The following is a 27969-nucleotide window of genomic DNA, read 5'->3' on the forward strand; positions in this document are numbered from 1 at the left end:
ATCAGTTACGCAGCAGTGATTTGGGGGTTTTCCCCAAACTAATTTCCACTGTCTTCCTTTCAGAGCCCATCACCTCGTGTTCTGTAGACTGTTTTGATGAGTAGTTTTGGACAACAAGTGAAATATTTCTGCCTTTAAGTGAAGTGAAAATGGACTTCTGTCCTAAGACAGTTTGTAACCTTACTCTGTTTACTAAGCAAATACCTTCCTCCCATTACTTCTGTGTTGGGTGCCCATTGTGTGGGGTTCAGCACAGTGATTCAGGTACTGTCCATATTGGAGGATACATGCTCTCACTCACATCTTTAACTCATGCTGCTGCTGCTCATCCTTGTAGCTTTGAAGGTGGGCAGTCCTGTCCTGCCCACCTGAAGGGATGGGTCCCCTCCCAGCAGTTGGTACCTGTGAGGAGCTGGCTGTGCATCAGTCAGCCAGGGCACCCATTGAGTACCAGCCCAGTTTCTCATTGCCCGTTGGGAGACTTACTTTGTGAAACGTCATGTTCAAGATGTATATGGTCCTATTTGGAAGACAGACTTGGAACAGCTCATCTCATGGGTGGCTGCCTGAGTTCTTTGGTACTGCCCTAAAGCTCAATGAGCACTAGTTATCAGGAGGAAGACATGACATGCTATGAGAAACCACCCCAAGCTGTAGCTCCTGATGGATGTGGCTTCCTCCGCTGCATCAGCCACCTCTCCAGACATGAGTTTTCACCCAGGCTTGTTCATCAGATGGGTTTGATGAAGAGCTCTTAGAGTTCAGCTTCAAAAATTGTTTGACGTTCAAGCTGTGCTGCTTATTTGTGATTGGCCTGAGAAGTTAGAGTGTTTCTAAGAGTCACTCAGGGCTGTGATTGCAATGAGCACTTCAAGCTTGAAAGCTCCCAGGTGGGGAGGAAAAGTTCTACTCCCATGAATAGGACTGGGAGGAATTTAAGTAGTAGGGGCTATGTACATAAAGGAAAGCTGCAGAAGAGGAAGAAAGCAAAATTTTGACTCTCACCTGGTTGTGCAAATAAACATTTTGTTTAAATTAGCTCCAGACATGACTGCAAACATGTATTAGGGGTCCTTCAAATGTTTGTTAAGGACTTTCTTTAAAGTGCTTCTTAGTCAAATGCTGTTACCACTGTGAGTTGTTTACATAACTGGTTCCTCCTTTTCCCACCCACCAGCACTGCTGCGTGAGAAGCAGTTTAATGGAAAAACTCTGAAGGAAAGGGCTCTGATTTTAGAAGCTTTGTTTTCTCCACTGGTTAGAGTTGCCTTTCTTTATCTCGTACAGCTTTGTGCAAATCCTGCCATAGCCTCTCACAGCTGGAGCCAAGCCAGAGTGTCGATGTTATCCATGTTAGCTATGGGCTATTTGACTACCCCAGGAGAAGGTGTGGACCACCTCATCACTAAGCAAAGCCTTGCCACGTTGGCTGTGCTACACCATCCCTTGCTTAAGTAGGAGAAGTTACTTAATGTGCAGATATTCCTCAGAGTAGTAAGGCAGTGGTGTGTAAATGTGCTAGTACATCTGGCTGTTCTCTTGCCAGCAGCTAACTCCATGGCTAAGGGCCATTTCTTGTCTTTGCTTGATTTCCCCAGCTGTAAAAATAGTCTAATGGGAAAACATCATGCTCAAGTCTCATTGGAGAGAATTTTCTTGTTGCTTTCCTGAATGCTTTGTGCTTTTGGTGTTCTCCTCTGGGGTGCAGGGAGCACTTCACGCATTACAGGTGCTTGGTGCAGGGATGTGCCAGCAGCTATCACAGGAGAAAGAGCTTGTGGAACTTTTCTATGCTGTGATGCTGTGGGGCGAGTCCACATTCTGCTCCTGGCTATGCCACAAGATGCTTGGGGTGAGTTAAAATGACTTTGGGTTTCAGTGTCCCCCCTTGTCTGCAGTGTTAGAAGCATCTGTGTTACAGAGCATGAGGAGATGTCTAGGAGGACCATGAGCTGGCTCTGAAAAATGGACTTCTGATGTGGCTACTTGATTTGTAGCATCACCCGACTGCAGGGGCACTCTGTCCATGTCTGTGCATGGGAAGATGTGGAAGCAAAATCTATCTGAGCCAAGCAGCATTTGCTGTAGGTACAAGATGAGATGCAGTCTTTTTCAAAATCAAAGATGTTCCTTCCAGAAAGAGTGGATGTAGGGGAAAGCTCTGGGTTCACGTATGTCCGAAGAAGAATGATTAGGTACGCTTTTTATACTGTAATGGTTTTGCTTTAACTTATTTAGCCTGTAGTACCTGGGGATCCACAAGAGAAAGAGAAGAATATTGCTCTAAGGAGGGGTTGCTTCTGGAAGGGCTGTGCTGAGATGAAGTGTAATAAGATGTTTCTGACAGGAGGCCATGAGGGAGCTCTCTTGTGTGTAGACATACACAGAGGCTCCAAGATATATTTATATATATGAGTAAATAGCTGTTCACTCTCTGAATGGACCTTAAGCAAATACCACATTTGTTGGAAAAAATGTCCTCTTTCTTCCATCTTGGTAATAGGATTTGATGGAAGGAGGAAGGTACCTATTGTGCAAATGACCTCAGGGAATTACTTTTTCTTTTCTGATTACTAATGTCAGATATTAAGACCCAACCAAACAAAAAGAAACTGAAACTCCAGACCCCCCTCTTTTTTCCATCTATTTGAAACCTCTGGCTGGCAGGGCTAACTTACTTGTATATCAGTAGCAATGCTGCAGTGAATGTTTGTTTTAAGCTTGATCTGTTCCAGGACATCTGAATGTGTGTCTCCTTAGCTCAAACCTGAAAAAAAAAGTGAAAGCATTTGTTCTTATATGGCAGCCTCATGCCTGTTGCATCCCATGGTCAGGAAAAGTGTGCTGACACTAAAACTCCAAATGGTGTTTCTCCTAACTGAATGTTCATCATGACAATCAGGAGGAGCTAGAAGTTATCAGAGACTAAAGCAACCAACCAAACCAAGCATGGCTGGATCAGCTCCTTGGACTGCTGCACACTGGGCATTGGCTTGAAGAACTGCAAAGGAGCCCCCAACTTGAGTAGTTTATTTTTTCTGTCCCATAAATGGTCATAAATAACCCCAAACCAGCAGCTTTATCTTGGGAGAAGAGATGAGGATTAGTACAGCCCCTCTGTGCTGGTAGCTGAGGGCTTTATTGCTTGAGCCTGTTCACAGCCAGCTTGTAGCCATTTCTCCATGTTGCAGTCTTTCCTTTAGCTCGAATAACTTTCCATCTGGCCTGATGCTTGTCCCTGTGGAAGGCAGCTGTCTCACCCCTCAGCTTTTGTTTCAAGGATAAACAAGCCAAAACCAAGCAATCAGCTTGCTTGATACTTCCTGTTGATGCTTCCCAGCTGGTGCAGCAGTGGAACTGGATCTGAGGTGTATGGGTCTGTCTGGTCTCTTGGAAAAGTCTTCTGAACCATCAGGCTTTCTCCAAATGACCTTCACTGTATTTGGTATATGAATGTCCTGTCTGTGTGTCCAAGCTGCAGCAGTGACCTGGGGAGTTTCCTTCCTCCTGGCCGTGTACATCACAGTGTGTCCAGACAGGTGTTTGGGGCTGATGCCTACAGTGCAACACTGGAAACTGCAACATCAACCTCCCAGTTACTCCATTTGGGCATCATCATCTCAGCAGGAGGAGGAGATGCCAGTAGGAAGTGGTTATGACATTTTCCACTTGCTGTTGCCTGATTTCTGCCTCTTAGCCATGAAAAACGTGCCAGAAGTTAAGCATTCTGCGCACCTTGAGAAGGTCTCAAAATCGAAGATGTCATTTGTTTCAGATTATCAGACAGCTCTGGGAGCTACAGAGAAATCTGTGTTGATGTCTTCCATAATCCCATCCAAGCAATATTTGTTCCACTGTGTGAAATAACTCAGTGACTTTCTAATTACACAAATCTAATTAAAGGCTGAAGGTAACGACTGTGCCTAATCATAATGATACACCCATTTCATTAAAAAACAAAAAAAAAAAAGAAATTGCTTGTGTACAACAACCCACCTAATTTAGTACAGAATTAATATCTGCCTCCCTAGCTGGGAGCTGTGCAAGCACCAGCTCTTGTGGGCACCCCTGGGAGGTCTACACAGACAAGCTGAATCTCGTGTAGCTGTGTTAGAAATGCTGGTCCTTGTAAGGGGGCTGTCAAGAGGTGTCTGTGTGAGATGGGGATGAGAAACGACTCTCCCAGCTGGCCAAGGCTTTGGGGAACTGTGGTCTTGCACCTGGACCAAGCTTTCAGGTGGCCACTGAGCTGGGTTTTAGTGGATTTTGCGTCTGAAGCTTAGTGGTGGTAGGGCAGCAGAGGTGCCTGTGCTTCATTTTCATGTCAGCTCTAACTGATCTGGTCTATTCTCAAAGACCAAAGCAGCCCAAGCAATTATTTATCCCACGCTGAAGATCTTTCCTCCTGTGGCTTTCAGTGCACCAAAGTCAGGAGTGGATGGCACCGATCTGATGAAACCCTGTTGTCTAAAACTTCTCAGACCCGCTTTTCCTGCAAGGTGTCTGCCATCAGCAGTGAGGTAAAAGCACAGAACCACTGCAGTGAGCAGAAAACCAGCACCAGCTGCACTGTCTGGGTGCCAGGCAGCTTGTCAGGCCTCTGCTAACTGATGCTCTGGTCTATTGATTCTTCCTTCCAGCTCTAATGCAGTGCCTGCTGTTACAGGAGCTCCTGCAGCATTCCGATCAGGAAGAAATGGTTTCTTAGAGCAAGGCACAAACCTTAATGCCTGTAGTCGAGTACAAGTTATAGAGGGAACAGCTGTGCTTAGAGGTCTGGGATTGTCTAGTAATATTTTTCATAGAATCCCAGAATGGTTTGGGTTGGAAGGGACCTTCAAGCTCATCTAGTTCCAAGCCCCTGCCACAGGTAGGGACACCTTCCACTAGAGCAGCTTGCCCCAAGCCTGGTACTTGGTGCAGTACTTTATTGCTGAAATCATTCTTGTAAAAATGGCTTTATCCTTTCCTTGCCTTGGTGAATGCAGGAGGAATTTTGTCTTGCAGCATGGAGACTGCACCCAAATTTGTCAGGTCTGCAAGAATTCAGATGTCAGAGGAGAGCCAAATGTGGGACAGAGGGAATAATATCAGGGCAGTGAGGTTAAATAGATAGATAATTGATTTTTTCAGTGATGGTCTCGGGTGTAAATCCATTGAGGTTAATGAAGTAAGACAAATTGAATTGAAGAGCCTTGTATGGAAAGCTTAGCCTGGCATATAGCGGGTTCCAGAGGCTCCTTGTGGTGCTCCCATGGTGGTTTTTATGTCTGCATCTTGGTGTCAGCATTTTGCTCATTTATGTCAGCTGAGGGGAGCTGAACTCTAATGGCTGCAACCATCTTAACTTGCAAGCAAGTTTCCTCTTTCCTTTCAGAAACCCCCTTCTTGTTTCTTTACTTAAATACATGGTATGTGTGTTCCCAGGGGTTTGTTTCTGATGTACCTGCAGTTATTTGGTGAACCTCTAGACCACTTGTTGTAGCGGTGTTGCACAGCCCTCAGCTTGCTGCATCCCAGCCCTGTGTATATGCAGTTCTCTTGGAAAAGCCCTCTGAGGCATTGCAATTAGAAGTATTTTGGGGATGAGACGTCAAATACTTATCACAGAAGCACTCGTGACATTTTGGCAAGTGCTAGTTCTGGAACCTAAATTAAAATGTGATATGGATCACTGTATCCTGACCTGAGTTGAACTGGGGATGCGTGTTTGACTTGGGATGTGGATGTGTGCTGATTGCAGCCGCACAGATCAAGTGGGAAGAGAAGGGAGGCCTGGCAGTCTCTGGATTCAAAAGCCCATTAGGATTTTGGTGGGAGGTGATACACAGCATACAAGGAGGGTTTACTACAAATGGTGCATCCAGCTGTGACTTAGGGGACAGAGGAGATGCTCTCCCTGCCAAAAATCTGATGCTTGAGCTTACAGGCTCGTGTCATGCCATGCCTCTTGCTTCGGAGAGGGATAGGTCCCAGTTCTGGGAGCTGGCACACTGGCACCAACACATGATGTGACCTTTTGGTCAACAGCTCTTGTGGTCCCCAGCTCTTGCATACCTTGCACCCCAGCCAAGCATTGCTCCAGCAGGACCTGCCCCCCATGTGCTGTAACACCCAAGCATTCTACAGAGGACACTTCACTGTGGAGGTATGAAGGCTGTGCCTGGGTTTCCAATGGAGGTTGGCCATAAGAAAGGGTTGACCTGAAGTCTTCTCAGGCCGTAGAGATGCTGCACTGATTTCTTTCCTGCTGGCCTCAAAGCCTGTGGGAAGGACACATGTCTCATTACAGAAATGTGTCCAAGGGTTCAGCCACCAGCCAAAGGTCTCCAGTCCTTTGTATCACTTACGCCTGGCCGTTGTTAAATCCTTCATGTCTGTCACGGGTAATAAATTATACCCTGTCCATCCCCTGGCTGTTGATGCACTGCTCCATGCAGCTAATTCAGCAGGACCCTTTGCTGCTCATGGCCAGACTTCTGAAAGCTTCTTGAGTCCTCTTAGCTCAGAGTTTGCTGTTCTAAATGATGCTGACAGTGAGCAGGATGCCTCATCTTCCCTGCAGCCCCAGCTGCTGCTTCCCAACACCCGCTGGGCTCTGGCACAGCACTGTTTAACCTTGGTAAATGAAACTTTGCAGGTGTTATTGGAGGAGAGGACTCTGCCAAGCAGCAACCCCCTGGGTCTCGTCTGTTCTTAGGCTTTCCTTGTGATTACCCAGACTCCTCTAATATCAAGACAGGAGCAAAATCAGGCTGAGAAAACCTTAATCTTATCATGGCCTTTTGCAGCATTTTGCTGAAACTTGAAAATTGGTGGGAAAACCAGAAGAAAGCTTTACAGACCACAGCTTCCACCCTAGATAAACCAGTGTCAGGCCTGATATTCACTGGGATACTGGTATACAGTTACATATGCAGCAGCTATTGGGGGGAAGTCAGTACTTGAGAGACTGTCCCAAATGCAGCAAAATATTCCTTCAGGCATATTTGCATCTTTCTGCCCTTTTGTAGTGAAGGATTTGTGGTGCAGGCAAAATTCTCATGGCAGGGAATACACATGGCCTGGCTGCTCCTCTTGCTCAGGTTTTGAGGGATGCTTCATTCGTGTGTGGTTGATGCCTGTGTCTTATCAGCTGTGGCCATCCATGAGCTGGTTGAGCGGTAGCCATGGGACATGGCTATGCCAGAGTGGGCTGTTCTTTAGGGCTACCATCTGCCAGCCATGCCACCATGAACTTGTATCCTGCTGCTTTTAGCAATGGACCTTGTCCCTGGAGCTCTGGCCCTTTGGGCTGATGAAGAACCAAAAGTCATCTGCAGCAGATGCCCACATCTGGTGTAGGGCAGGACCCATGAGGAAGGCACAATGGGAGCACTTTGGGCAGCACAGAGCAGCCCAATCCTGTGCAAGTGCAGGACATCTCTGACCCAGCTCAAGATACAGCCTCTAGGAGATTTTCTTCTTGGATCCCAGAAACTCCGCACAGTTTGAGTATGAACCTGATGACACCTGGATCCCAAGCTCCTTAATGTGGTGGGAAGGGGGAGAGCCTTTACCAGAGCAGTAATTTCCATCCCTTGTCATTCCCCTCTGTTCCTGTGCATTACCCTGCTTTGCGCAGCAGCTAAAATTAATTGAATGAAAGGTGTAAGCCTGCAAAGAGGGAAGAGAAAGGGAACCCCTGTGTCTGCATCAGAAATTGGACTCCTACAGCTGGTAGGAGACTGTCTGTCACGCAGACAGCATGTGTGGAGGTTTCAGCCTCTCTTGTTGGACAGTCACTGGCTATATAAACAAACAAGCTATGTTTCTGTCTTTGGTCACCCTACCAATGCCTCTTGCTAGCCTTGACTTCTTGTCTTGTCTCTGTATTTTTAGCTGCAGAACATCCTGTCCCCACAGCCGGAGGGGACCTGAGTTTTCTCATACCTTCCTGAACGCGTGAAGCCAGCTCTTGCCCTTCTCTGTGTCCCAATTTAGAAAAGGAGAGGGTGGCAATGCGGTTTCTTCCCACTTGTACCGGTGTAGCTGAGCTGAGGACCTGAGATGTGAATATCCACTTGCCCGGGAGCTTATTGATGGTTGTGCTGAATAGGAGTCTTTGTGAAAGGGTGAGGAAGGCACTTACTTATGGAGTGACATAAGGCAGAGGAGCCTTTGAGTGCAGAGTGGTCTGTGGTCACAAGGCAAGGACCCAAGGGTCAGGTACAGACTGAAACTGTTCAGTGCTGGGGCTTCTGCACTGCACATGTCTCCTGTAGTACATGTCTGGGTACCTGCAGGTCTGCATGGAGCAGGAATCATGGTGTGTGTGCTCATCCAGGACTGCACGTGCAGGGACCAGTGTGAACCGGACTTTCCTTCTTGAGCCTAGCACTGAGGGGACCCAGTGTGATTTTTTCCTTCTATCTTTTATCTCATTCATATACAAAGAAATGGAGGAACAAAAAAAAAAAACCCACACTTGATTACATTCAGCAAAATGCAGTGTTTGTTTATATTCTACTGAGAGGGGGATGAGTTTAGGAGTTCATTCTCCTTTATTTAAAAGCCCAAAATGATTTAGCACAATGCAGAATGAAATGTCACTTTGAATAAATGATCAAATGTTCTTCTATTTGGCAAATGCTGGAATGAGCACATGTTTATTGTATGTCAGTTTCAGTCATGCTAAATTCACCTTTTCATCCTTCTGGACTCATGTACCAGAATTCACCCTCTCAGCCCTTGCATTTTCCTGGTCCTGCTTTTGGACCCCCCTGCCCTGTCTGAGTATCTCTATCCCAGGTCTCATCACCAGCTTGGTGAGGCTGCAGGCTCAGCTCCTCACCATCCTCTTTGCTCCCTATTTCTGCACCAAAGTCCTTACTCAGGTGCTCGCTTAGGCATGGACTTCAATTTAAGCAGCTGAATGGCTCCCTCGATGGAATTAAGGCTATTTGTGTGCTTGGAGTTAAGTACATGCTGAAGCACTTTGCTGGATGGAGGCATAAAAGCATACGAGCTTCAGCCAAGCAGTAAAACAGGTTTATAAGGCACTGGGGGCTGCCAGCCCCATTCCTTGTCCCGGTGGCTGCTGGTATAAGATGACCTGGGAATTGTGTCAGCTCCCTGCCCTCCGCTGGTGCAGACACAGTGTCCTAAGGCCTGTTGTTTGTGCCACACTGATGAATGTCCCTGAAAGACTGTATGATCATCTTGTACCCTGGGAGGGAGCCATTCAAGGTGACAGGCTGCTTTCTGTTGGCTTGCTAGCCTGCAGTGCCTGTGCTCGTAATATGTACCTGTAATATTACAGAGGTGTTGTTTTGGCCCATTGAGGTGTCCTAGAGCAGGCAGGGTACAGGGTGATGGGACGAGTCCCAGCCAGGGTGCCCCAGCATCCCCATCCCCATCCTGCAAGTGCTATCGTGGGAAGGGATGCACAGGGATTATTCAGTCAGAGAGACAGAAAGCAAGACTGAGCAGATGCAGGCGTAGGTTTTACTCAGTGCAATTGGGTTCATGTGAGTCCAGTTGCTCCTCAGGTCCCAGGCAGATGGATCACACCATCACATTCTGATCTTGCAGATTTGGTGACGATGGCTTGAGCTTGCCCTTCTTGTCCTCTGCCAAGAGAGGGTGGTGTGGGCTTATGTTGTTATCCCGCTGCAAACCAAGCTGAGAGAAGGCATTGCAGGCTACACAAGGTTAGCTGGTTTTCAGTTAAAGCAGAAATACATATTTATTTTGCAGGGACAGCCATGCAGATCCTTAACAAGAGTCTGCTGCTGGATTTGCAGGGGCACTATTACCTGACCTCCCTGTGCAACTGGTGCTACCCAAGCTAATAATTTCCTGTCCAAGTGCCAGTCTGAACAGCTGAGATATTTTGCATTTTTTTAATGGCTCTCTACTGTGCCTGAATTAATGGGAAAAAATGGACTGAAACTACACTGAAGGTATTGAAGGGAGAGAATGACAAATTGGCTTTAGAACATGGCAGCGGCAAGCACTGTCAGGGGTTCATGCACTGACCTTTATCTAAACAGAGCTGAATGTAACAGATAAGAATATTTAACAATAATTAATGTCACATCAGTGCAGGGAACAAAATGACTACATCAAGCAGGCAAGAAATCCACTGCAAATTACTCAAAAGAAAAATGTCATCTTTTTCATATCTCTGCCTTGCCTTGTGCTGGAATTAGACGGGAGGGCACGCGAGTAAAGAAGCTATTAAGAATGATTTAGGAACTGGATCATGCATACATAAAAGAGCTAGAGAGGCGGAACAACAGCAGGTCTGCTGGACCAGAGCTATGTAAACTCAAATGCTAAACTGAGCTGATAATTGGGTGTGGGGATAAATGTGTATAAAGCACTTATCTCTGCTGCAGAAGTTTTGACAGGGAGTTTAGGGTTTCCTTTTCCCTTCTGTCTCTGGGTGCATCAGCAGGCACCTCTTGCCCTGGTAGCTGAGCCCTCTGTGTTTTACAGATAGGATGAACTGTGGCTGGCCAGAGATATTGAGATGCTTTTCATTCTGTTTCCACATTGGGGTTGTCCCAGGTTCCCAAGGGGGCATGTCTGGAGGCTGGCATGGGTCTGGAGTTGCTCTGTCCACTGCCACAGGCAGTGTCAGTGCTGGGCCAGCAATGGAGAGAGAAGCAGCTTGGGCTCCAGGAGATGCGTGTGTTCATGTTGCAGACCAGGGGCCAGTTTGCAATTCCTATTTAATTTAAAGAAGCATGGTCAGTCTGTTTACTCATCCATCAGTGGTGGATTTCATCAGTCTGCATGGCAAAATAAACTGAGTGAGGAGGAGTGGGAAAGTTGTTTCAGAGAGAGTACTGGGCATCTGCAGTTCCATAGAAATATTTACTGCTGACAGCTGGCAGCAGGTGATGGGAGGAGATCCTGAGCTGAGCATGGGATCATCACCTTGCTGCACATTCTTTATTGATAGCTGCAGGTTATAGAATCCCAGCCCAGTGTTGGAAGGGACCTTAAAGCTCATCCAATTCCAGCCCCTGCCACGGGCAGGGACACCTTCCACTGGAGCAGCTTGCTCCAAGCCCCTGTGTCCAACCTGGCCTTGAACACTGCCAGGGATGGGGCAGCCACAGCTTCTCTGGGCACCCTGTGCCAGCGCCTCAGCACCCTCACAGGGAAGAGCTTCTGCCTAAGAGCTCATCTCAGTCTCCCCTGTTCTGGCAGGTTCAAGCCATTCCCCTTGGCCCATCCCTACAGGCCCTTGTCCCAAGCCCCTCTCCAGGTTTCCTGCAGCCCCTTTAGGCACTGGAGCTGCTCTAAGGTCTCCCCTTAAGGAACCTTCTCTTCTGTAGGCTGACCCAGCACAGCTCTCTCAGCCTGTCTTCTTTCTGGTTGGTACCTTAAAGGCCAGGTCTGTCTGCAACGCTTCACTCAACCTGCAGTGCTGCTGGCCACTGATCTGTTCCATCTGTTCTGTAAGGTGCCTCTGGATTAGCAGGGCTGTGACATATACCTTTCCAGTTGGCCTGGTGACCTTTTGACAGCAGGAGAGAACTTGCAGCCAGAAGATGGAGATGTTGTGGTTTAAAATTAGAAACAATGGTGACCTGTATCTTTGCCCCTTGAAGTGGAACAGGAAAACTGACCCATCCCTCATCCCATCTCTGCCTAAAAGCTACTGTGCCAAGTTTGGCTCCTCTGGTTCAGTCAGTAAGAGTGCCTGATGCGCTCGGCTGCTAAACAAACCTAGCCCGAGGTTGAATGAGCAGAGAAATTCCAATTAGAGAATCTGAATATTGATTCACTGGGGAGAAAATATGACATTAAAGGATGACTCAAAGACTAAAGCCAAACTGATGTATTGCTTAAGCTGAAAGGCCGTGAATTTGCATCAGAATGTAAGTGCAGGGTTTTGACAACCACAGGCAACAAATTAAAGTGCATCAGTTAAATGGAGTTCATCCCTATTTTACCTCCTGTGGTCGGAAGTATGGAAAAGACACTTGTTAGAAAAATGCGAACTATTTAAATCCCGAGTGTTGGTGATAACAGCCAGAAAGGCACAAAAGCACAGACATCTCTGCTCTGCCTCGAGTTTAGGCGTCTCATTTTCAGGAGGAGTGCACAGTCCTGTCAGACCAACCAAGCAGACAGAGGAGCCTGGGGATGCTCATGCTCTGGACTGAGCTGCTCTGTGTTTGTTTTGAGGTGGAATGGTTTGGTTTCTCCATGTTCCATGGTGGTCTCTCCTAGTGCTCTGGTGGAATTCCCACCTGCAGATTTTGGAAGGGGATTTGTGTAGAAGAGAGGCTGAGGCACAAACAGCTCCAAGCTCTCATGGAAAGCCCATGCCTGACAAGATCTCAGCATGGAGGGATACATGTAATGACTCTGATTTTGCCTTTCCTCAGATGGAAAAGCCTCTGTGGTGGAAGCTGGTTTGGGAAGTAGTCCTAAATCCCATGGGGGCTCCCTAGCAGCTCAAAGGATGAACTGCAGGCCTCCTTTCCCTTTCAACAAGCAGCATAACCCATATACACAGCACTCCTTGCTCTTCCTTGATTCTGCTCTGGGCAGAAGGTTGACTGAAACCCTCAGCATTAACTTGACAAACGTGTTTCATTGCTGAATGATGCCACTTCTTCTCTCTCATTCCAAAAGGATTTTTTCCTGAGAAGTTTGAGGGAACAAAGGAAAGAAGCAACCAAAGAGAGGTTTCAAGTTACACCATCTGATTCTTGCTGTAGACGTTCTCCTGGTGTCAACCTTTTCTACGTGCACACAGAGCTGGTGCCGTTTTGCTTGGTTTTAAATGACACATAATTATGACAGGCAGTGGTAAGATGAAGCTTCATCCCCAATTAAATTGTATTTTCTGACTCTTCATTTCCTGTCCCAGTTGAGGAGAAAACCCCTGGAGAGAAAGATCTTTAAATTTAATGAAGTAGGAGGTGCCTGCAGAATTAAATTAAAGGTGATTTAGAAGAAAATCAGTGCTGATGTGTGGTGTTTCCAGAGTATCATGCTTCTGTGTGGTGCCTTGGAGAGTGTTTTGGGTTACTGGGGATGCTGATGTTAGAATCTCAGGCCATCAGATGAGAGAGCATCCAGTCCCTGATTGCTGCTGTCTGGAAATGTGTCTATCCCTATGGCAGCACTGGGCTGGTCCCTCTACCTTTTCTGGAGTCCCTGATGGATCCCACTGCTGGTGCTAGTGCAAAGGCTCATGTTTAGTACGTGGCCCTGGGGAGAAAGATGAGCAGCACCAGTCCCATGGGAACATCCCTGGTAACCCTTTGGGTGAGCAAGGATGCATCTCCTGTTCTGCACAAAATAGGTTAGAAACTCCTACAACAGATTTTCTGTTTCCACATCTCCTGCCCTTGGCTGTTAGCGACTGGTGCAGAATTGTGGCTTTGGGGAAATCAAATGTTTTCATCAGGGTCTTCAACTTTGCATGGCAGGGAGGCTGCAAGTGTGGTGCTGGCGTGACATTTGCTGTGCTCTGAGCTCTGCTGGACCATGAGCACCACTTTCCAACCCCACTGCTTCACCAGGCAGCTTCCTTTGCTGCTTCATCAACATTCAGCCCAGTGTGTCCAGTTCCCTGCTCTGAGGATGAGTCTTGGGTTTTTAAGGGTCTATGATATATCTTAGTCAGTATCTGCACTATTTCATTCCTTATGCCTTCCCCCAACTTCCTCTGAATGCCATCCAGTCCCTGTGATTTATTACCCTTCAGTGTGTTTCGCTTTTTGTTGGAGAATTTATATTTAATTTTATGCCTGTTATCATTCAGGGAGAGAAGGGAAATGCTTTGGGAGCCCAGAGTGCAAATAAAGCAACACGTTTTAGTGCAGTTACTTTGTTTGAAAGATGTTGTGTTTTGGCACTGTACTTGCCTCCTTCTTCCTTCACTTTTTGCATTGTGGGTTGAAGTGAGTCTAGAAAAATCACAGCATGGAGTACTTCAGTGACTGACTCCAGGCTTGCAAGGGCTGGAGTCTGCTGCTCCTGCCGCCTCAATCCAGCAGGACTCACACAATAAAGAGGAACTGAGTATGAGAGCAGGACAGTTTGGTCTTTCATGTCAAAAGGAAAAAGAGGGATTACAGAGCAGCAGAGGTGGACTTCCCTGTTTTAGCTGCCTTGATCTTGCTAATGGTGAGGTTTTCAATGCCACCTCCTGTACAGCTTCCACTTCAGGCTGTCAGTCAACTTTGTCGATCTCACCTAGGTCTAGTTTAACATCCCAAGGGACACAAAGAGATGCACTAATTTGGCACTTGGTCTCAAAGAGGTGCACAGTGGAGCCAAGAGTAGGAGTCAGATGCTCTTCCATGCACCATGTCCATTTTTGCCCCTATAGTTCCCCTCCCTTTGCACACTTTTGAGTTGGTGTTATCGTCAGGAGAAGGCTTTAGGAGCAAGATAAGTGGGCTTATAGCCTCTGGGTCTCCAGCAGGCATGATTAGAGCATGCCATGGGCCATTTGCTTTTCCATATCCCTTACTGTCTCTGAGAGCTAATGTTAAGGGGCTCTGCTCAGACTTGGTTTGATCTTGAGTTTCACTTATTCTCTCCCTTGTTTTGCATCTCTCCTGCATGAAGGCCCATTCACATGGCATTGATGCACTCATTGTTGATTCCAGCACTTCTGATACTCAGTTGAGCTCCTGAGAGATACTACCAGATCTCTGGAGAAACTCAATTAACTTGACTGATGGGTCCATTTAAATGGGTGGGAATTGAGAAAACAGTACTGGGAAGTTCTGTTGTGGTTTTGGATGATGGAAATGTTGGCCATGAGGCAGTGTCCGCTGCTTTTAGCCTTTGTCACTGTGGTGGCGTCTTCATGCAGGGATTTGAACCCCTGTGCAGGGTGGATCATCAATATGCAGAGGCTTCTGCTGTGAAAGCCAGTGTGTCACCTCTGCTCAGCTCACTAGATAGCATGACCTCATTGTTGGTTGAAGCCCAGTGCTTCATTTCTCTCTCTTGAGTGCTTTCTCTGTTATAATTAAAAGCTCCATTCCAGTTTGACCTTTTGCAGAGCTGTGGCATAGCTGAGACTGAATTGAGCCTCTAAGTAAGGAGGTGTCTCCTGGCAGGCTGTATGGCTGAACTGTAACCATTCACCCTAATGTTTATGATGACTGGCAGGAGCCCTGACTGCCCCTCCTGCTCTTCCCATGGGATCAGGCACATATACCAGAGTTGTTTACAGAACAAGCTGGAAAAAGTATTGCTCTTTCAGTAAGATCCATGGTTACACAGGTGACATTGCTTGGAAAGCAGGGAGTGGGAATCCTCAGTTTCGAGGAGACTGGAGAAAGCAGAACAGGAATCTCAGAGTGATTTATTGCCTCTGTCGTAGATCAGTAGGCTGAGAAGGCTGATTTTAAGGAACAGATTTAAATCACTGGATCTTGTTAATGGCTTAGCCACCGGAGTGGGTGTATGGAGACCTGGATCCAGTTTTCATCAGCTATGGACTGTCTCAGCCCATGGCAGGGAAGGGAAAGCACCTTAAACTGAAGTCCCAGGAGGTATCCTGGCAGCCTGGGGGACTTAAAGAAACTGATGTAAAGCAGAACATTTCAATAACATCAACAAAATGTTTCAATTTGAGTTTGCTTAACCCAAAACAAAATTCTCACTTTCAAAACCAAAAAAATAAATAATAAACCAATGAAAAATGTTCTGCTTTACAGTGGCTTGAAGAAAACCTTGTTTTCAGGGTTTTCAGTTTGAAGAAACCCTGTTTTCCCTGAACAAATCCCAGCCATCATGACCAGCAATTGTCGCCTGCTCCTATCTGCTGGATACCTTGCTCTCTGCAAGTATGAACACGATGTTCAGCAGTTCCTGTGGGATTTCTTATGACCGAGCCAACCTGGACCACCTCCTCAGCAGCTACCCGAGCACTGAGCCCTGTGAACACAACTAGTTGTCTGCTCTGGGTTGAGCTCCTTGCTAAGCAGCTCATGGTCTTAGCTCAGAAAGCCCTAGGTCTGATCCTTGCAGACAACCAGCCAGCAGCTTGTCTTTCCAGTACAGTGCACCCTTCCCTACTGAGGGTTAGAAAGTACTGGATTATCTGCTTACCACCACTGGCACCAAAACCTCTGTGTCCTGATTCTTGCAGGGTGAAGCTGAGACCATAGAGGGGTTCTGTGCCTGCTCCCAGACCGGTGACGGGAAGGACTGACAAACCCCAAGTGCCCACACCAGTCCCGGTGAGTAGCTGTGTCTTGAGGTGCCTTTAGACATGAGGAATGGTGGGAGAGATCCCTGTAATTCCCTGCTGTTCTGTTGTGCGAGGCATGACTTGGTGGTGAGATTAGGGGCAGCAAGGGCACCTTGCTTGAGGTGCTGAATTGGAGGAGTGGGCTTTGTGCTGTATTCAGGCTGAAGGTGTTCTCTCTTAGAGTGTGCTGAAAGTGGCCTCATCTTGGCCTGATGTAAGCGTTCAAGGAGTCAGAGATTGATGGATGTGCTGAGAATCTGTGATTCCCTCGTGTGCTATTGGCTACAGAAACAGGGTTGCTTTAATTACAACCTGATGAGCAGATTGTGAGTGTTTTGGGCATGGTGGTTGCAGCATGTTTTCATTTCTGATTTATTGCTTGTATTTCTTCTAAAAGTTGTAAGTTTTGGTTTGCTGTGAGTGAACATGACTATGAATGTGAGCTCTGGGTAATGCAGAGGTGGGCTCTGCTCTTGACTTCCCTGATGCACACACCAGAGCATGAGGTTGCAAAGAGCAATTGGGGAGAAGTGCTGTGCATGGGGACACTGTGCTTGAGGCTGACTCATACCTTACAGAGCTAGCGTGGTGGCAAAGGAGGTGCCCCCAGTTTGATCACAACCCTGGTGCTGCTTGTGCACAGGGTAAGCAAGCATCCTCTTGCAGATGGGCTGGAGAAAGCACGCAGGCAGCCTGAGCTGAAAGTGGCTCTTGGAAGAAAGGGTTTTGTGGAGGGATGGGAGAGGGTTTAGGGATCATGTCCAGTGACAGCATGACCTAAGAGATGGGAAATGCTGGTCCAGGAATCACCGTGACTATTAGAAACTTGCTGTGCTTCCTGAGCAATGAAGTCAGGGAAGACCTGAGCTGGGAGTCTGGTTCTGTGGGAATTTTGTTTCAGTGAGAATGGACTCAAGATGAATAAAACTTGGAGTTTGCTTCCACAGAGGGTGAACAAGTAATTGTCCTATGCACAGCTCATGACATGAGTATGGAGCAGTGTGATGTTTTCAACAGTGGACTTCTCCTCCAGAGAGATAAAAGGAAGTCCTCAGTTTCCAGTTGAGCAGGGTTTGCAGTCCTGGTGTAACTCATGGGGTATAATTGGTATCATTGTTGATTCTTGCCTTGGGAACTTACATAGGAGTGAGAAAACCCAAATGTGATCAGGTAAAACTTGTTATCATACAGGCATGAGCTCTGCTGTTGCTTGGTGGACCCCAGCAAATAGCCATTACAGCAAATAGGATCCAAGAGTTTTACACTTCTTGCCCTATTTGGAAATCTAATCCAGGAAACTCTGAATAACAGAGGGGAAAAGATTGACCTGAACTTTCCGAAACCTAAACCAGACAGTTGAAGGAGAAGGGGAATTTGTGTCTGCTTATGATTTGTCTAAAATCATTTTCTGCTTCTAGTATAATATACCTTCCCTTAGTAGTGGTGAAAGTATCTTGACATAAAGTAGGACTTAAAGCTTCTGACATACAGATACGTTAAACAAATGAGCTGACTAAAAGCCATTTTCTGCATGAATAAGAGAACTCCTGTGCCCTAATTCTGTAGACCAGGATTTAACTCAGCAGATAAAATTATGGGATTCAGCAGCATTGAAGAATTACCTTATTTTATTAATATTTAAAACATCTAAAAAGGAGGAACACTGGCAGTTGTTTCTAAAAGTTTGGGTTTGACTGTTGGCATATTTAACAGTGCTTTGAACTATGGAGCCTTCTTTTGTACAGGGTATTTACTGTAAGTGGAAGAAAGTGTGTGCACAGATTGCAGGGCTTCAACTGCAGCAACTTCTTCAGTGCATAAGCTCTTCACTTTCACAAGACTCCTGAACTCCTGAGTGCTGCTGCTTGATTATTTGCCTTTTTACTTTCCACTTCTCCCTCCAGTCATTGGCAGTGCATAGAATAAAGGCTGGTTCAGATGGGGCTGTGAAACTACCCATTTCTTGGGGGATGCAGGAAAAGCTGTGAAAATATCTGTCATTGAGGCCGCTGGAAAAGAGCTCTAACTCTGGAGAGCTGGGAAGGCTGATGAAAATGCTCATTCTTGCAGCAATGCAGGGAAGGTCACAGAAATACCTGTGATCGAGTCCACCCATACAGGTTTGGAAGTGTCTCGTAGTGAGAGGAGGACATGGAGCATCCCAGGTAGCTCAAGAAAAACTGGATGGATGAAATTGTCTGTCTTAGAAAAGCCACAGTGTTGGAGTGTGCCATTGCAGTGTCTAATCACACATAAAGCCAGGCTGTAATTGCTTGCTCCGGTCATTTATCAGCTCCAGCAGTTCCTGTCCTTCCAGGATTAGGATGGCACTCAGTAGCCCTTTAAGCTACGATCTGGTAGTGACCTTCTTAGCACCCTGTGGGCCAAGGAAGGAAGCGATGTAACAGGTCTGCTTAATTTAGAAAAGACAGTGCAGGTCAGGAGGAGGGTGCAGGTATTGGGGCCTAGTGGATGCTGTGGGTGCAGGCTCTGGGTAAGGGCTGCAATAGCCGGTGTGGAGGAGGCTGCAGGATATGAATGGTGCCTTGCAGTGTTCATCATCAGCTCTAAACAAGCCTCTCTGTGCCTGGGATCCCTTTGTCAAGGAAATGAACGTGCCATAGGAGAGCTGATGTATCTCACTATAAAGCTGTAACTCATTCCAGAGCCTCCGAGGTGTCATGAACTATCAGAAAACAACCTCAGACCTTTAGGAGCAGCAGTGTGCAGAGCCATGAGAGCAAGGATAGCCCCCTGTTGATTGCTGGCTCTCCTGTTTGCAACGCTCACTTGACAGAAATAACATTCCTACAAGTGTGGGCAGGTAGTGTGTGGCTGGTGCAGGCTGGCTTTGCCCTTTGTGGCTTGTTTTCCTTTTTTATAATATAAAGAATTTATTTCTCTGTAGGCAATTAGATGGCAGGATTTCTGCAGTGGGGATTCTGATATGTATATGCACAAGTTCTTAATTTCTTTTCTCTTTGGAAGATAATTGAATGCAGTATCTCATCAGCAGCATCCCTTCTGAGCACAGGGATTACAGTAGAGGACCAGGTGAAACTGAAATACCCAGTAGTTCAGAGCAGGGTGCAGTGCACTTTGCTTTTGGAGCCCTGTTACCAGGTCCACATATTTCTGATAGCGACTTTGTAAAATTAAAGTATTTGCAGGAACACAGTAAAATTTGGTTGTCTTTAGTGGCTAACGCTCACCAATCTTTACCTACAGTAAATAAATGCAAAGACCCAGTTTAAAATCCTTTCTAAGTAGACTCACTAGAAGGATTGCCCACATGTCTGTGCTGGAAGTAATCTAATTGCATGTACAGTACTTATAAGTGCTTGGCTGGAGTGTGTTCCCAGGCAGCTGGTTCATCTGGAGCAGGTTTTGTGTGGAGTAGGTTCATGCTTGCCTGTGAGCTCTGCCTAGCAAACACAAGGTGAGAGGAGCACTCTCCTCACGCAGAGACCATGGTCCATGACCACTGTCTGCAGGGAAGCAGGTGAATTTTGAACTCAGTTTTGTTTGGAAAGCAGAGTGTGTCAGGGGTTGTTTTGATTGAAGATAATTGCAGTTGCAAGCACGAGGTCTGTGATCTGCAGGATCAGACCCTGGTGTCAGCCAGCTCTGAAGTTCTCTGCAATGGAGCTATCCCCTGCCTTTGCCCCCATGTGTGTTCTGCCTATGCAGAGCTGAGCTTAGCTGGCTTCGAATGGGAACCCAGCAGTTCTGATAAAGGATCAGGTTTTCCAGTGAGAGCCAAGTGCTGACACACTGAACTGGGTTGGAAGTGACTTTAAAGCTCATCTAGTTCCAACCCCCTGACATGGATTGTGCATCTGCAAGCAGAAGGTTATGTAGCTCAGTCATTCCTTGATAGATGAGAAGAGCAGAGCATTTGCTGTTATTTAAGGACAATAAGGCTGAGCAGAAAAATCAGACCTGCCTTCACATAGCATACATGATCCAGTGCATTGCCCTGTGCCTGGTTTGGGATTTAAAACCTTGCAAGCTCAAAAGACTCAAACATATGTCTAATCTGAAGCTATAAATTCAGTCAAAACTCTTCTGCTCAAAGCAAGCCATGGGTTAATAACACCTTCCTGAGCCACCACTTAATTTCTAGAGCTAATTTGGTTTCCTGTGATCAACCACAATGTTTAATTCTTTTAAGAGCTGAGCAAGCAATTCATACTGAATACTGTATCTGAGAAGTCAGTTTTCTACAAAACTTGATCTTATAAAAATGACATCTCAATTTAAATTATCTGATTTGAGGATTTTTGTGGTTTTAATTTCTGCATTTGCTTCTTGAAATGACCGGTTTCTCAGAGCTTCTGAAGACTTGAAGGTTAATTCAGTTTAAGACAGTGCACTAGCAGACAGATGATCATACAAGTCTTTTCTTCTGCTAGAGTTGAGGATAATGCCTGTGCTGGAGCTTTATGTTTGCAGAATGGAACCTTAGAAGTTTCTGCATTGCTCCAGAGGGAAGTTCAGAGCTGCCCCAGGTGTTCATGGTCTGTCAGAGCTGTATCCCTGGCTGTGTATATGCGTTCATTGCTGGAGTGAGTTTGTGAAGAACTCACGGGGTACTTACAGGCTTGGAGTGCAGTGAGTTGCATTTATTAACACCTTAAATGCTTCTTAGAGGCACAAGCTGATGGCTGTCAGGACTAGGGATGGGTTCTTCTCACCTCTTTCTGAAACTCCATGTCCTCACCATTTTGGTTTGTTTTCACCATCACCTACGAGGTGGTTTCTGCATCTCCTGTCATGAACCAGTTGCTGCCCACTTGAACAGTAATTGTGTGTTGTGGAGAGAATGGCCATAGGACAGGATTTAATGCTGGATGGAGATGTGTTTAAGTGTCTGCCTCAGGGCTCAAGTTCTCCATCACAGTTTTCCCAAGTTCTCTGGCTGGTTGGCTGGGCTTCAGCCATGAAAATTTTCCAGGCAGTGTTGAGGAGCTGGGCCTGAATTTCTCACTGCTCAGACTCCAAAAGGCCTTTCTGCTCAAGAACTGATGTTATGACCATGAAAACATTACTCTATGAGGTGCTCAGGCACTGGGGACAGGAGACAAGTGAGTATCTCAGTGGTGCTTGTTCACTCTGTCCTCTCCTAACCAGGTGCAGCTTTTTGGCTGCATCTGAGTACCAGAGCCAGAAGGTGAGTCAGAAAGCAGGAGTCAAGGGGATGCTGTAAAATGAAAATACGAAAATAGATCTCTGGTTGCACATCTCTTCTTGATTTCCCTTTGCAAGGCTGTATCGGCACATGCTTGATGGGGTATGAAGGCTCTGACCTTGTCAGATGCATCAAATATGACTTGAGAGCATGGAATGTTTATTTTTTTTTTAAAGGAGAGAAATAAGGGTTAGCAAGAAATGCAAAAAAGGCAAACGAGCAGATGGCCACATTCCTGCCTCGGTAGAAATCCAGGCCTGAGATTTGCTTCTAGGTTGGCTTCAATTGGAGATTTCAGGAAATGAGCCCAAAAGTTGCTTATTATACCATTCCCCTTCTGTAGCATTTCATTATCATCTGTGCTGCTTCTGTGAGGCACTGGCCTTTCCCTGGCAGCAGTGTGACAGAAAGACATAGTGCTAATGTACGGGCCCTTGTGCTGGCTGCAGAGGTTGTGCTGGGGTCCTTTTCCCAGTGTGCTGTAACACCTAGAGGATGTCTAGTGGAAGGTGCCCCTGCCTGTGGTAGAGGTCTGGAACTGGGTTAGCTTTAAGGTCATTTCCAGCCGAAACCAGTCTGTGATTCTATGCTGGATGATGCCACGTACCCTGTGTTCATGATGTGTGTGGTAGGGATTTGGGGTTTTATTCTTCTAAAAGACTCTCTTTTTTGTTTTCTTTCTGAGGGTTCAACTAAAAAAAACCCAGGATCAATGAGTCAGTAAAGGTGAGTTTGGGATGTGCTGGGTATCCTTGGAGCTGGGTCTTCAGGTTTCATCTGGTAGACGAGCTCTATAGGGACAAGCTCTTGGTTGTGGGCTCTTCACAGGAGAGGGACAAATAGGGACAATGGCAGCCTTGGTCTCTTGCTCGTTCTTTTTCTGTATGCTAGGGGAAAGCCTTATAATCAAACCTGATTTCATTCCTCTGCATCTTCCCCATAAAGCTTGGTTTTGCCAAGCTGTTTGGGAACCAGGGCATGTACGGTACCTGCACCCTGCTCACCTCCCATGGGTAATCTCCTGCTCTCCATTCACCTTATCTCATTTCCTACAGGCTGTGATTGCAGGTGGAGCACATGGCTGCGTTGCTTTAAGCACAAAACTGAACCTGGGATGTCTCTGGGGTTCCCTCAGGCAGTGGCATAATAGCTTGGATCAATGGTGTCGGGAAACCTGAAAAGGGTTGTTGGTGGCAATGGTGCCTGCACTGCCCACCTCAGTGTGCTTGGCCGTGGGGTGAATGTATCTGTCATACTTGAATTTCTTCCAACACATCCAAAACCAGGATATGCAGAAGATTCTGCCTGAATAACAGATTTCTCCTTTAAAGGTGCTCCATGCAGGGCAGTCTCAGGCCTCTCTGAAACTGGGTGAATTGGGTGTGTTGTTAACACCATACCCTTGAACAATGACTCTTTGTAGTTGGGAGGCTTAGGAATTAGTGTTTTAGCAGGCAAAAGCCTTATATGTGGTTATATTCAGAGGAATAACTCATGAAGGGAACATTGTCCTGCTCAGCAGATCTGCCTCACATGCGACGTCAGGGACATGGCATGCAGCATCATGTAAATATGGGTTTAGGAGAAACATCAGTAGCAGAGTCCAGGCACATGGGTGGAGGAGTCTTGTCTGAAAGCAGCTAAACAAGTCACCACGTTCCAAGCTGCACTGAGTGACTGTGTATTGGTGGCCAAAAGATGGGCTGCAAGTGATGTGCTGGGGAGTGGTGAACCATCACCTTGCCATAACCCCACAGCTATCACTCACTTCCTTGTGCCTTTGTGTTAAAGAGCAAGGCAGCTTTTGGTTGTGCACCAAATCCCCAGCTGCATCTCAGTAGCACAACTAGCAGGAGTGCTACAAGAGGTGGGAGCTGGCTCCAGGGTCTGTGTTTGCAGCCTGAGTTCATTACTCTTAAGACAAGGACAGGCAGTGTCTCATGGAGTGTGGTCTCGGGAGCAGCATTCTCAGCTCTGGATCCAGCACAGGCTCCTGTGATCAGAACCCATCTCCACACCATGCTGACCTCAAACTGGTATTCTGTGGGGCTGAGTCCTCATACCTGTGTGTGTCTGTTCTGCTATGTTAAAAAGCAGTGGAAATACACCCTTTTCCTCCTCTGTTTACGTTACAGCCACCCTGAGACCTTGCCTGCTTCTGATTATGCAGAGGGTATAATGCCCTCTTGCTTTTTTATCTATAGCTGGGTTCAAACAGACCCAGAGAGTTTGTGAGGCAGGGGGAGGTTAGGAAGCCCATTTAGCTTTCTGTAATGTGGTTAATTGTCTCTCAAGAAATGTCCTACTTCCCTTACAAGCATTCACTAAAGTGCCTAATTGGTGGCCACTGAGACCAGTGGAAGTCCCTGTACTGTCTGCTGGATGGGGTGGCTCAACCCCATGGTGATGCTCTGAATCTATTCCTTGTCCAGGTCTGGCTGCTGTTGGCAGTGTGTTGATCTTGCTTATACCTCTCCTGGCACATCCAAGAAGTCTGCTTTATTACTTTTTTTCATTTGCTTGTCATAGCTTTGAATGCCTTTATTATTTCTTCTTCTCTCCTTGGCATAGATACCTTCTGCTTGTAATCTTCTTAGCTGTCTCTGAGCACTGAGGCTTCCTGTTCATTTCAAAGAATGCTGTTTTAAAGGAAGGTGTGATCCAGACTTGTCCAATTCTTTCTTTTCTCCTGTGATTTGAAGGGCCTGAAAATATTCATGTAATGATTTCCCCCACACATGCCCCCAGATACTCTTTGGCTCTGACAAAAATTACATCCCTGCTCCTCAGGAGAAATCCCACAAAAGCAAGCACCACCTGCACTACAGCACAATTAAGAGCCCTCTAATGAAATACTGATACAGGCAGCTTCGCAGTGATGGGCAGTAGTAGCTCACAAAGCTCATTGCTCATACTGCTGTTGAGACTGGAGGAGGCTCCTGTGGTCTTGGGCAGCCCCGTGAGTGCACCAGCATCCTGAGCTGAAGACAGATATATTTGAAGCCAGAGGCCCCAGCCTGTGTCTTAATTTCTGCCTCCCTGATGCCAGGAAGCAGGCGATGGACCGCAGGGGTTTGGGCTGACCCCATGCAGTGCAGTGCCCACAGCAGCAGCCTCAAGGTCCCCACTGCACAAGAGCTGTGGTGCCTTGAGACAGGGGTTGAGCAAGGAGCCAACAGAGAGCTTCTTCACTCCTGTCTCACAAAGGTGGGCAGAAGCAGGACCTCAGGGGAGTCCAGGTTCCCTGGTGCTCAAGTGAGGGGCCTGACTTGCCAGGCTGCAGAGTTGAGCTGTCTCCATCCACTCCCTTCTCCATCTCTGGCTCTCCCAGTGCATGTTGTTACCTTGTTCAAAGTGGAACATCTTCAGTGTAAAAGGACAAGCAGGATACTCCCCTGTGCAGTCTGAGACCTGGCATTCAAGTCCCCAGTGGAAAAAGGACCCAACAGGAACTTGGATGTAAGTCTGTGCTTGCCACATAAATCACAGAAATCCCCTGAGGCCAAGATCTTGTGCTCATCACCCAAGAGCTGCCTGTACCATGAGCCTGACAAAGACAACAGGGTTCATCCACACCAGGGCATGGACTGAACTGCAGTGGCTGAGATGTTGGAGCTAGGGGATAACTTCAGATGACTGCAGGGTATCTGTGGTTTCATTTTGGAGAACCCGGCTGAGTCCTGCTCACCCCTTTCCTTGTGTCTCAGCAGTCATGTTTAAGATGCCCACCTGAAATAACCCATTTTCAATGCTCCATCCTGCAGGCAGCACCTGCCCTCTCCTGTGGGGACAGAGGGGTCAGCAGAAGGAGACTTCATACAGGCAGGTAGGGGGACTCAACACCCCGCTGTATTTTGGCTGCAAAAGCCAAGGAGTGGAGCTGAGTATTACCAGCACCTCTGCACAAGTAACCTCTCACTGCTGCCTCCTGCCAGATGTTTACTTTCTTCTTCAATGGTTTTCTGCTTCTCATAGTCTTGAAAATGCATCTGCATTGTTTATCTGACCCTCGCACATGGTCACAGCCTTTGCAGCCTCTGCCTTGGCTGTTATTACGCTTTCTAAAGCTTCTCCATTGCCTAACCCCTCTAGTCCTTCCGCCAGCACCCATGGTTTATGCCTTGGTTATGCCTCCCTTCCTTTTAATTGATTTTTCACACTACTTTGCTTGTCCCTGTTGCCCTCTTTTATTTAATTTATTGCTCACTAGCCATCATAGCACCTGGGCAAGCCTTTAATTTATTTCTTCCCATGTCCCATCGCCCCCCTCTGTCCTTTCCCTTTATTGATTTCTCCAGTTTGTTTTCACCCTGTGCTTGCCAGCATCATCTCTTACTCTTCCCTTCTCCTCCAAATTGCTCAGCTGAATTCTTCCCCCCACTAGTGACCTTGCTGCCTGGTAATTCCTGTCGCAGCAGGGCTGAGATTGCTGTTTGTTGGGTCCCCATCACCCATTGCTTGTGCTCAGCTTCCACCCCAACCTCCAAGCATCTCAAAATTAACTCTGGGCAATCTCTGTCCAAGTTGCTGCAATAGGGAAAAGGTCCTTTTCCAATGAGCCTCCTCCCAGTGTTACATGCAGGCAGGCAGTCACCCCCAGGGGCAGGGATAGACTCGTGGGGTCAGACTCCACCGGGTTTCATCCCTGACCAAGGAGAGAAGTTTGTGCTCTCAGCAGCTCTTTATTCCTGCTGTTATCCTGGAGATGAGAAAGTGCAGTTATTTCTGCTTGGAGAGACTTGGCTGCTCACAGCCCAGCTCTCTGTGACAGAGCTTTTTCCTGCTCCACATTGAGACGATGAGGATACTGTGGAAGAAGAGAGGGTATAAATGACTCTTCTGTCTCAGTTGCTACAGCTCAGCTCACAAGAGCCAGTTGTCCACAGCCTGAGAAAAAGAGGGAGCCCAAAAGTGGGAGAGGGTCAGAGGTGGGGGTACACACAGCAAGGCAGGATGCAGAGCTATTACCTGCTTTCCTGTAGAACAAGCATAGGGCATCAGCATGCTGTGGCTCCAAACTGTGATTATCTACATAGTTCCTTGTGCTGTCCATGCTAAAAAATACTCTGGTTAGGTCTGTGCTTGTATACATGGTGTCCATTTCATGGGACATCGTGTAACTGAGCCAGGTACCTCCAAATGAAGGGCCTGAGCACATGAAGGGTAAGTTTGAAACTCTCTAGCAAAGGACATGTTTGGATTTATCTCCAGTCTCTCAGGCCATCAAATTGGTAAGCACTTGAGTGTATCAGCCCTAGGACATTGGCATCATGTGGGAAATTGGGAAATACAAAGGGCATTACATGGGCTATGTCAAGAAGATCTCAGATAGGCAGCAGAGAATGGCTGAACTCCAGGGTATGGAGTGTGTGACCTGCCCAGCATGGACCCTGGTGAGGAAAGTTCCTGCAAGGTCCCCATGAAGGTCTGTTCCTGAGAAACTAATGGAACCTTGCTGGTTTTGTTGGTGGGTTGGTTATAAATACTTATAACTCTGCAGTGAGGTATTGGCATGGTTATATTTTGCTAGGAAATAAAATGGAGCTATATCATGGAAATTGTCTGTGCCCCAGGTAGAGCTGGCTGCTGCATTCAGCAGGAGTGTGTAGGGATGGGTCCTGAAAAGTGGGAATTCAACTCCAGCCTAAGACGGACCTTCCTCCCTCCAAGTTAAATGCTGCAGCCCTTAGTTGGACCAGTTTACTTAATTGATTTTATTCTCTTTAGTTCTTCCTTTTTATTCCTTTTTATTCTCTTTATTCCTTTTTATTCTCTTTAGTTCTTCCTATTTTCCATTCTTCCTTTTTCATTCAAGCTTGATGTCATAGATAGGATCATCCTATAAACTCTGAAGGTCACTTTCCTGGTACTTTCAGGGAGCTCTGTAGGTGTCTGTGAAGTGCTGACCCTTTTCCCAAATTAGGAATCTCTCCCTGCCCATCTTTAACAATTGCTATAATTGCATGGGAAAGCAGAACACCTTCCTTCTACCTCTGTTGCTTTACATCTGCAGGCATAGAAATAGCGTTTTTTTCAATGTAGAAAGGACTCCCCACCCTACCCATATAGTGCTTTATGGCAGTTTGGGTTGGGAGAGGTTTTTTCCTAACATATAAAATGAGACTTTTAAAGATAATGAAGACCATTTGGATGGCGGTTCAGTAGAATGACTGTACCCCTTACACAGGAATTGAGATTAAAATTTAGATGTGCCTAAATAGCTAAGGAAATAGAAATAGACACAGCTCCCTTTGTCACTGCAACTTGGACAAGCTTTAAAACTGGAAAATAGGCTTGTGTTTTGTTGTTAGATCTAGAGAAAATGGGCTTTTCTTCATTTTTTTTTGTGAAGTTTGTATTGAGGCAGTAACTGACAGACAGGGATGCGTAACTGCTTGGATAATTTACCTGCGATTCTGAATTGTGGTTCTTTTGTGAAATACCCCAGCTCCTCCGCGTGGTGATTGATTCAATACATCTGCCTTCCCCTGTGAATGACATCTCCTCTTGTCTCCATAGGCTCTCTGCAAATCAGGAGCTATAAATAAAC

The 27969-nt window shown here is 46.7% G+C and overlaps 1 protein-coding gene across 2 annotated transcripts in view; it reads left to right on the plus strand.

Annotated features, from left to right (window-relative positions):
• Positions 1 to 27969, plus strand: part of RALY (RALY heterogeneous nuclear ribonucleoprotein) — a 122778-nt gene that overhangs the window by 26943 nt on the left and 67866 nt on the right. Inside the window, exon 2 of one of the 2 annotated variants that reach the window (XM_034066608.1) lies at positions 16127 to 16217. The exons of the other annotated variant lie outside the window; for it this stretch is intronic. The gene's annotated coding sequence lies outside the window, so the exon portion shown is untranslated. The remainder of the gene's footprint in view (positions 1 to 16126; positions 16218 to 27969) is intronic. 2 annotated transcript variants of the gene reach the window in all.

The sequence above is a fragment of the Melopsittacus undulatus genome, chromosome 10, assembly GCF_012275295.1.
Source record: "Melopsittacus undulatus isolate bMelUnd1 chromosome 10, bMelUnd1.mat.Z, whole genome shotgun sequence".
NCBI lineage: Eukaryota > Metazoa > Chordata > Aves > Psittaciformes > Psittaculidae > Melopsittacus > Melopsittacus undulatus.